The sequence below is a fragment of the Ursus arctos genome, chromosome X (assembly GCF_023065955.2).
Source record: "Ursus arctos isolate Adak ecotype North America chromosome X, UrsArc2.0, whole genome shotgun sequence".
Lineage (NCBI taxonomy): Eukaryota > Metazoa > Chordata > Mammalia > Carnivora > Ursidae > Ursus > Ursus arctos.
In genome coordinates, this window is record NC_079873.1 from 33,004,606 (window position 1) to 33,012,223 (window position 7,618).

General features: G+C 51.1%; 1 long non-coding RNA gene across 1 annotated transcript; it reads right to left on the minus strand.

Moving 5' to 3' along the window:
- Positions 1-3,953: 3,953 nt before the first annotated feature.
- LOC130543475 (uncharacterized) lies at positions 3,954-6,593 on the minus strand. Its single transcript, XR_008958856.1, has 2 exons — positions 6,381-6,593; positions 3,954-5,486 (listed from the first exon to the last, which is right to left on the minus strand). It is a non-coding gene; the product is annotated as an uncharacterized LOC130543475 (long non-coding RNA).
- Positions 6,594-7,618: the final 1,025 nt, after the last annotated feature.

Here is a 7,618-nt window from a genome sequence, read left to right on the forward strand (position 1 = left end):
GCCGCTCACAGCATGGCAACAGCGTTCCAAGAGAGGGTGGCCAGGGAGAGCGTGGCAGGAGAGCTGGCATTCCAAGACATCCAGGCAGAGGCTACAGGATGTCTTCTGACCTAGCCTCAGTGTCACGTGGTGTCGCTCCCACTCCATTTTCTCGGTTACGAGCATGTCACTAAGATCAACCCAGATTTAAGAGGAAGGAAGTTAGATTCTCCTTCTCCATGGGAAAAGTGCCAAGGAACGTGAGGCCGCGTTTAATCTGCCACACGTCTCTTCTCTCCGGGAGTCAGAAATTGGCATCTGCTGAGATATTAACAGGCGTGTGATGCAGGCACCTCAGACTGAGAAGTGTATTAGCCGAGGTTCTCCAGAAAAACCGAACCAATAGTGTGTGTGTGTGTATGTACATATAAACTTATTATAAAGAATCAGCTCCTGTGACTATAGAGGCTGAAAAGTCCCAAGATACACAGTTGGCAAGCTGGAGACCTAGGAGGGTCAATGGTTTGGTTTAGTCTGGGTCCAAAGGCCCACTCCAAAAGCTAGCATGACGGCAGGAAAAAACCCCAACATCTAGTTCAAGTAGTCAGGCGGAAGGAGTTCCCGCTTACCCAGTCTTTCTGTTCTAGGCACGTTTTCAACTGATGAGGTGAGGCCCACATCAGGAGAGCAATCTGCTTTACACTCTACCGATTCAAATGTTCATTGCATCTAGAAATATCCCCCCACCCCCAGCCACACTCAGAATAATGTCTGACCAAATATCTGTGCACCCCATGCTTCAGTTAGGTTGACAGTAAAATTAACCCCCATGGAAGATAAAAGGAGTGGAACGGAGTTCTTCCTGCTTCTCACTCTTGGTTGGATCTTGAGCACATTTTTTGGCTGAGTTGGTGTCTTCATCTTTGAAATAAGGATACTACCTTTGTCAGGGACTGATGAGAGAGTCCTTTAAATGGGAAAAATTCTGATAAACCAGGAGTAGTATATAAATGTTGGTTACTATTATTAATAGTAATAATCATGACAACAGTGGGCTAGGCTGTTATGTTTGCCTGCTACCAGGCAATTTCGAAAGATGTCATCTCAACCCTGAGGAGTGGCTTGGTGTTTCGAGAGGCATGGAGACTGGGGGTGGGGGGAGATGTTGCTGGGGATAGGGATTTTTCAGTGGCTGCTGACTTGACCAACACCTGGATCTGTGGTTGATCTGTTCTACAGTCTGGAGTTCCTGGGAGTAAGAAGAGCATCACGGGCCCAGCCCTGAAAAGCAGAGCGCCTCCGGCTCTACTCCCACTTGCTCTGCAGGCACGCGGAGCCCCTCAGGTTGCTCCCAAATGGTTCTGAGCCTTCCCGCTGCGTTCCAGCAGGCTCATGCTTTCGGTGGCCTGTGGCATCGCCAGCACCCCCCTCCCTTGCAGCTGCCATGGCGGTCTCTCATCTCTGCCTAAGCCAAAATGTCCCCTTCACCCTCGGTGCTCGTCAAAGGCACTGTCCCCGCTGCCCAGCCCTGCTGGAGCTGCCCCTGGCTGCTGCTGGCAACCACCAGTGTGTGATCAGAGTGTCAAAACCCTATACCAGATGGCTCGTGTCTGGGTAGAGGAACCATCTCCTGTGGGCCACAAAAGGGCTGGTAGCAGAACTGCCAGGCTCTCCCCAGGTGTTCAGCACACCACCAAGCGTAGAGAATTTCCGTGATCGTCTTAGTGGAGGTTTGCAGTGCTGGCCAGCTCTGACCCATTGTCCAAGAATCAGGGCAGTACGGTAAGCGATGAGGAGTGCAGGCTCTAGAATGAGTCAGCCAGGGCTGAAATCCTTGACTCCACCCTTACTGGCTGTGTGACTTTGGTCAGTAACTTAACCTCTCCGAGCTTCATGTTTTTCTGTCTGCAAATAAAGGATCTTGGTAGCACCTACCTCATGGGACTGTTGTGAACTTTAAATGAGGTAATCCATGGAACGAGCTTCGTGTGAGTTCTCTCCCAGGGGTATCTTGGATGGAGAGCGCTAACAGATTGATGGAAAGCCCCGCTGCTCCTCACCCACGTGATTGGACAAGTTTGAATCCTCCCACGACTATGGCTTAAGCTCAACCTGGGATAGGACTCTGGTCAGAATCACTGTTCTTGGATCCAACGAAAAGTTTCAATTTATTTCTCATAGTGTTTGCTTTGGCGGTGCATATACTTAAAATTGGAACGATTTCTTTCTTATAGCATGGGTGCTACGCTAATAATGAGACGAGCTAGCACCTCTCGAGGGCTTGTTATATGCCAGGTAGCGGGCACATAATAAGCTTTACACTTGTTTAATCCTCATGACAACCCCATGAGATAGGTGCTAGTCTTGTGCCCATTTGACAGATGGGAACACTGACGCAAAGAGAAATTACATAACTATCCCAAGAGTACAAGCTAGCAAGCAGTGGCTCTGGGGCTCAAGTCCAACCTTCTGGCTCCTGAGCCCCTACTCTCTTGCCAAGCGTAAGACTTTCATCCCGGCATTAGTGGATAGATCAAATTTGGAGGCTAAAAATCATCAAGTATCTTTGCTGTGTAACAACTACCCCAGTGCCGAGTGGCTTCAAACCATGATTTATTATTTCTCTCAATTCAGTGGATGGGCTGCAGTTTCTTTTGTTGCTCTTGCCTGGGCTCTTGCACGGGCTGCATTCAGCTGCAGGGCTGGCTGAGGGTTGGGCTCAGGGGGGAGAAGTGGGACAGCTGAGCGTCCCTTTCCATGTGGCCCTTCCCCCTACATGGATGGTGGTGTCAGGGCATGGGGGTCACAGGGCTCCGAGAGAGCAGAGGTGGAAGCTGCCGGGTCTCTAGGAGCCTGGCTTCAGAATGTATCCCGCCTCCCTTCTGCTACATTCTTTTGGCCAAAGCAAATCACGAAGTCAGCTCAGATTCAAGGGAGGGGTCAATAGACTCTCTTCCTTAAAGGGAGAAGCTGCAAAAATCACATTGAAAAGGAGTGTGCATATTCGGGATAGGAAGAATTCATAGCCACTAAACTATCTACCGTAAACAGATAAAACCCTGACATTGGAGGGGTACCTGGGTGGCTCTGTCGGTGAAGCATCTGCCTTCGGCTCAGGTCATGACCCCGGGATGCCGGGATCGAGCCCCAAGTCAGGCTCCCTGCTCAGCCGGGAGTCTGCTTCTCCCTCTCCCCCCACTCATGTGCGCGCGCTCTCTCTCTCTAATAAATAAATTAAAACCTTAAAAACAAACCCGACATTGGAGAATATATAACGCATCTCTGTTAGTGGGGACTCCTGAGTGTTGCACATGACAGAACTCCAGCTCCAGCCGGCCTCCCAGCAAAAAGGAAGGGAAAATTTATCGGGTCACTTTCTTTTTAAATCCAAGGGTTAGTGTGGCCCTGGTCACCAGCCCTTGGTCTCTCGTTCCCTCCTTCTCTCAGGCAGGACTGTCTCCACGTAGTGCTAAATTTGACACTAGCAGCTTCCTCTGTACGTTCCCACTAAGAAGAAATTTCTCTTCCAGATTTTTCTGGCGAACATCTCAAGATTGCTTGTCATTGGTCTGGCTCTGGACATGCATCCCTCTCTGAACCTATCACTGTAGCCAGGAAGTTGGAATATGCTGACTGGCTGTCCTTGGGTCATATGTCTGCATGGCAGGGGAAGCCCAGGGGTGCGCTGGTAAGCGTCTCATGACGGGCTCTGGAGTAGGGGGAGGGAGATGCTCATGGGTAGTGTTGGCCAAGTTCAGTGGTATAAATACCCCCACCATGGCTGATTTCAGGCTGCTGTCTTGATGCCCGTTGAACCCGGAGTAGGGAAGAGAAGGCATCATCGGGGCTCGGAGCAGTGATCTCCAGCACTCTGCCTCAGGGCCCTGCCCAAGTCGTAGTCCTGGGAGTGGGGGAACACTTGGTGTCCCGGAGGGAAATCAGGAAGCAGAATCTAAATAGACAAAAACACTGGATTTGCATCCGAATTCCTTTATTCCCTTTCCCCACAAATGCACAATATTTAAGGGATGACGATGTTGCCCTGCTATTCTAGTTGTGTTTAACGATCCACCTCCAGGGGCGCCTGGGAGGCTCAATCGTTAAGCGTCTGCCTTCGGCCCAGGGCGTGATCCCGGCGTTCTGGGATCGAGTCCCACATCAGGCTCCTCCACTGGGAGCCTGCTTCTTCCTCTCCCACTCCCACTGTTTGTGTTCCCTCTCTCGCTGGCTGTCTCTCTCTCTGTCAAATAAATAAAATCTTAAAAAAAATGATCCACCTCCAAACGAGGTTCAGAGATCGTAGGTGTTCAATGTGATAAAAGGTTGAAGTGAACCATTTGCTCAGCGTCTTTTCGGGCTAAATCTGTTCCTTTTCACCATGGTAAGTGATCAGCCTATTTGACCTCGTTCCTTCCCCCAGACCAAGTGCAGAGTGATCGTTGGTTTGAAAAATCATAATTCCAGTCACAGCCAAGCTTTGCAGGTGCTCACTGTGTGCCCGGCACCGTGCCACACGCTCTGCCTGAATGCTCACACTTGGTCCTCAAACTAACCTTATGAGGCAGTCGGGATCATTGTCCCCCATTTACCAGATGCAGAGACTGAGGCACAGAGAGGAGAGGGAGCTTGCTTCCGGTCACGCAGCCAGTCAGTGGTAGTGTTAGGAAGGAGCCTAATGCTGGCAGTTTCTCTTGTCAGTGGGCTCAACTTCTACCTTCTTTTGCCTTCTAGAACAGGCTAAGACAGGGTGTGGGGGGCCACGTAGCTCACAGTCAAAAAAGTCCGTTAGTGAGGATTTTGCGAAGCGGAGAATCCCTTCATGATGTGTCTGTGACACCAAGTCCCGTGTTTGAATATGGGTGCTCATTCAAGAGAGAAAGACAAGCCTTTGGAAAGAATAGGTTCCCGGTAGCTGCTTCCGCGAGGGCAAATCCCATCCGGGACACGTGCGGGCGGGTTGCGGCTCAGGCTGCTTCTGCTCTGGGTAGGAAACCCTGGCTTGTGGTTGTTGGAAGTGTGAAGTCTTCTGGCCTCCGCCTCAGGGGCTGGAACCTATCCCCAGCTCCTTCGGATCAGGAGCCCAGAATTGGCTGCCGATAACCTCCAGTTCCAGGGAAGACCCAGTTCTCCCTTAGAACCTTCTGAACCATCGATTTGACCATCACTCATGGGACAGTCAGAGGAGAGTGAAAGTAAAAGCCCCTGAGGTGGTGGTGGGGGGCATTTTTCTGACTCACGGAGGCCCAGGAATACACGAGTATTAGGCCGGGTTGGGTGTCTCCTTTGGGCTGAAAATGATGCTTCGAGGATCTGGGAGTTTGGGTTTTACAACGTGAACCTTTAGCATTTCTGGGGCCTGAGAGAGAGGCCCAAGAGGAGAGGTTGCCAGAGGCATTTAATGTTTGGCCTTGGCTGATTTGTTCCAGTTGTTTTGTGGTTTGCCCCTCAGTCGGCTGTCATCGATCATGGGGAGTCCCTGGACACCCCACTCCCAAGCTGGAGGCAGGCTGTAGGTAGATGAGGGCAAGAAAGAAAAGAAGGATGAGGACCCTGCCTTCAGAAGACAGGAAGGAGAGCACCGGGAAAGGACGGGGCCCTGCTCTTCGGCATGGCATCTCTGGGGGCAGGTGCGGGATGGGGGGGGGAGGCTTGTGCTTAGAGACTTTGAGGCTCAGGGGAGGGAGAGAGGGAAGGCTTTCTGGAGGAAGAGACTTCTGTGACTATCCAAAGGGCATACAAAGGCGTCTGGAGAGGAAGGCAGAAAGCATTGGAATGGCCTGTGAAGAGGTAGACATGGAAGGTTCTGGGCCTGAGGGGGACGTAGGGGGCAGAGGACAGAATTGAGAACAGGTATACCTGGGGTGGGAGAGTAACAGCGGTGGCACCGGGACTGCTCCAAGCCTGAGGCAAACAGGAACACGGAAGGCAGAGATCATGCAAATATAAATGAGGGGAGCTTGTAAATGAGCCTCCGTGTTTTTGAGCAGAGCCCCTGTTACCCAGGTAATCCAGGACATGGAAGAAAAGTAGAGAGGCCACTCGGACGGAGGCATCGTCCAGGCTTCTACTTTACAGACACGGTCGAAGATGCTCCCTTGGATGCGTTTCCTGCACCCAGACAGTGTTTCTCTTCTCCAGTGACAACACGCCTCCAGCCGGGGAGCGGGGGGTGATTTAAAAAACCATTCCGAGAGATAAATCTTGTAACACTAACTGCTAAACAGCTGGCCCTTTAAAGCATAGAACAGCCATTTAGCCATTAATCCATCCCTTTAAAATGCAGAACCATCCCACCCCTAACATGCACACACGCACACGCGCACACGTGCACACGTACACACACCGCACACAAAGGGTAGTGTAACATCATCTGGTGCAGCTACAGCAGCTGCTGCTCTTACACTTTTCCTGCTCACACGCGCAGCCCTGGCTCCAGTTTAAGAGTTTAAACCAGCAGTGGGAACCAGGGGAGGGGAAGGAAAGAGAAGCGATGAATTCTAAATGCCTCTTCACCAAATTCCTCCCGACGTGCTCTCCACGATTCTGGATCTTGACACAGTTGTACCTGGTGCCCTTCCCAGATCCTCCCGCCTGCCCTGGGCTTCTGGGTCTCCTGGAAACAGTCCGCAGGGGCAGCTGTTCCCAGCAGGCTGTGCAGCCCAGCAGACACTCCCCAGATCTGCCTCCCAGGCCCGACTCCACCGTTTCTCCGTCTTATTCCCAGTGGTCACCTTGAGTGATCTATACCGCATGCTGCCCAGATTGTGCCTGGTTGCCAGAGGACTTCGGCGAGACAGTTCTGTCTGTCCCGCCCTGCTTGCCATCTGAGAAACTCTTTCCATCTGTGATTTGTGACCTTCCTGAGAGGCAAAGAAATAAAACTAAGCCCGATCGCACACACGCGCGCGCGCACACACACACACACACACACACACGGGTGTGAGTGACAGGTTTGGAAAAGAGTGTGCATGCATGTGTGCACACGTGTGTGTGTGTGTGTGTGTGTGAGAGAGAGAGAGAGAGAGAGAGAGAAGGGGGAATTAGATGAGTAACTGTTTAGGATGGGATGAATTGGTTAGCTGTCAGGTATAAGAAAATTAAAGCCATTAGCTATTTTCGATTTTTTTTTTCTGTCACGTCAACAAGATTAGCAAGCCAAATGCTCAAGGAGCACGTTTGGGGGAGTTGTGAGTGCTCCGTGAAACCTGCAAAGCTCTGCCGAGGGAGATTGCCTGGAATTCTCTCCCGCCTGCCCTTTCAGTGGGTAATAATAACGGGAGAATTAGCGAGCAGACAGATGCTGCGCGCACTGGTGCACAGCGCTCGGCGTTGTATAATAATGAATATATTCACGACGGCTGTTTCCATGGTTGTTCCTTAAAATGATAAAGTTAATTTTGCTGGGCCCTCCTTCATTTTTTAAACCCGAGCATCACAAAAGGTGGAAGCTGAAATCATCTCTTATTCTTTTATTCACAATGGTTTCAGTATGACATTTGGAAATACAAACAAACAGCAACAAAAAAACCCACCTGTGTTCTACAGGGAGCTCAGAAATGCGCAGAGCCCCGCGTTGTTCTCCCAACATCTGGATGTCCAGTGATTGTGGCCGGTGGTCAGACAGGTAGACAGGGTCTTT